At 41.3% G+C, this 2802-nt stretch overlaps 1 protein-coding gene across 2 annotated transcripts in view; it reads right to left on the bottom strand.

Annotated features, from left to right (window-relative positions):
- Positions 1–2288, bottom strand: part of LOC104943801 (high affinity cationic amino acid transporter 1-like) — a 228951-nt gene extending 226663 nt beyond the window's left edge. For both annotated transcript variants that reach the window (XM_010769269.1, XM_010769283.1), the window contains exon 1: positions 2139–2288. The gene's annotated coding sequence lies outside the window, so the exon portion shown is untranslated. The remainder of the gene's footprint in view (positions 1–2138) is intronic.
- Positions 2289–2802: the final 514 nt, after the last annotated feature.

Raw genomic sequence — 2802 nt, 5'->3', positions numbered from 1 at the left:
AAATCTCTAAAAACGGGGACAACGGAGCTGATCCAGATTTGCGTCCGATATGACGTAATATCGGAAATGTGGACCCGTACGGCACTATCAGAAAGTTTCTATCAGAAACAATGCCCTGTTTTGGACGTAATATGGTCGGTGTTTACTTTAGCATCGCTAACATTCAGAGCTAACCTGTACTGGATAGCATGTGTGTGAAGAAGCAGGAAATAAAAAGAAATTCACCTTGTGGTATAACCGGCAAGAGAGAAAGCCTTTGAGCTCCATACTGTTTCAGAAATAATCCTTGATAATCCATGATATGGCGTTTCATCACGGCAGTATTTAGTTTAGACAGTAGCTGCCGGGTCCCGCATGAGCTCAGACCCCTCCTTTTTTTTTTTTAAAGCTTTATACCCCAAATCAGCACTTTTGAAACAGGAAGTGAAATAGAGGGATATGAGGCATGGCTAGAATGGGTGATCTGTTTGGTATTTTGAGCAAAACGGTTCATAGACATGTTTTTTATATATTTGTATATATCTGAGACCTATGCTATTGCCTAAAAATAGCATGATAGGTGACCTTTAATATTACCCAACATCGTATTAAGATCCATGTGTTGTATACACTGGAATCTATTTACTGCAGCCCCAGTTGCTCACATTTTACACACATCTCTAGCAAGTCAATGTCAAAAACATCACCTGCCACTTTTTTCATGTGACAGTATAAACAAAAAGCAAAACACTGAGAAAAGTATGCTGGTATTACTAACTTTACAGCAAAAAGGAAATATGAAGCCCCAGCATCTCCTGAACCTGGAAAGCACCAACACCCACCCTTCACCGATCTGTATAGGACACACACACACACACACACACACACACACACACACACACACACACACACACACACACACACACACACACACACACACACACACACACACACACACACACCGCTGCAGCAACCTGCACGCTAGTGACCCACTTTCAGACCAGCTAAAGTTAGACCAACTGTTGGTCTTGCCACGTATCTAAAAGGTCAAATCTTGCTACTGAGTCATTCTTAAAACACAGAGAAACTTAGAATATAAAGTCAGTTGCAAATTGACTAGTTAATTATCTCTCCCTGTCAGACGTTTTACATGATTGTGTTTTAACTGAATACTATTAATGTGCTTAACCTGTATTTAAATCAGTTTTTTTAGTCATACCTCCATCAAACTATCAATCAGACTTGAACACTATACAAGTTTATAACACTTATGATTTACACTGCTCTTGCATATTGTATAGGCTACTTTACCGCCTACAATAGATGTAATTGTTCTACACTTGTGTGTTCTGACTGGGTACAGACAGTGAATCAATAATTTAAACCTGAAGCTTTCATTTCAATTAAAAAAAGTTTAACATTTGAAGCCACTGCGTCCTTTCTTTCTCTTTATGTTGCTTTCCCTTTTCTGAGTGAATACATTGTCCACAACTTCTGTTTTGCAGCTTGCTCTGGATGTCAATGTGTGGCCACTTGTTGCCTTCACTCCAGACTACATTCACCACCATCCCCCCACACACTGGTGTAAACCTCTCATGGCTGGTTTCAGAACAGTTTTTGAGTCCCGTACAGTTGCATCCCTACTCCAAATCCCACAGCTACTACCTCACTCATGCATCCCCAGCCCTTCTCAGACTGCCTTCACTAAAGCCCCTCACATAGCCCTATCACACCCCAGGGATAATTTCTCTCGTATTACATCCATGGTTACAGAACATTGACTTTGAGTTCCCTCTAAATGTACAAACTTGACTTAAGTCTGGTTGATTCTACAAAGGCTGGCACGGAGTTGCATGACACAAACAAATATACAACTCAGCTGTAGCATTTCTCCAGCTTAACAAGCCACATTCACATTCTGCGGGAAACAGTAGCACTCACTGTGGAGCGTAAAATGGGGTCTGAGCGAAACGAGCATGTGGTTTAGAGCATGGTCGTGTTTTTACGCACCACTCAACTTTACGCACGATAACGTTTGTGCATCCCCTGGAAACCATCAAACCAGGGGCACAGATTCTAGAAAGTAATTAATTACGAACTGTTAAACATTTGCATGCAGCTACGTAGCATAATGCAACATTGTAAGAGGAGCTCTTTACCTTGAGGACCCTGCGCGAGCGCATGAAGCAGTGATCGAAGACAGTGACCGCTTTAAAGTATAAATATTGGAACTAGGAAGAAAGCAAAGCAGCGTCCACACAGTAGGTCCGCAGAGTTCTGTCTCTATACAGGTGGTGGAGGAATTTAAAGGTTTCGGGTTGCTGTGTTACGCGTTCAGATGGAGGAGGGCATCCAGAGGCAAAACAAGCAGCCCCGCCCGCTCATTACCATTACAGTTGTGCAATAGCCATTACCCTCCATCTGTATTAGTGACCATGATGACACATGGGCAACTGCCTGACAATCAGCATCAAATTCATCATCATTTCACACGGATTAAATGGCTAAGAGTTGGGTCGATGTGACAGGCAATCAGCAATTTTGGAGAAGAATGCAGACAGCTCATCCATTAAAGCTTACAAAAGTAAACTTGGCATCATGAAATAAGTTCAAATAGAGGTACCTTTCAGTCTATAGAAGAGTTATCAAACTTATCAAAATTCTTAAATTAAAAAACATTGGAAATAATGCCACAGCTTTAAAATAATTGCAAGGAGACACAAGTCACTTCAATGGGTAGTTTATTCACAGGCAAATAAAATGCTAAAACAAACTTCTTACAAATCTGAATACAAACTTCTCAGCTGTGGGGGGGGGGGGGTA

The sequence above is a fragment of the Notothenia coriiceps genome, unplaced genomic scaffold (genome assembly GCF_000735185.1).
Source record: "Notothenia coriiceps isolate Sejong01 unplaced genomic scaffold, NC01 NC01_scaffold00000339, whole genome shotgun sequence".
NCBI classification, from domain to species: domain Eukaryota; kingdom Metazoa; phylum Chordata; class Actinopteri; order Perciformes; family Nototheniidae; genus Notothenia; species Notothenia coriiceps.
This window is presented reverse-complemented; position numbering and strand designations above follow the sequence as displayed.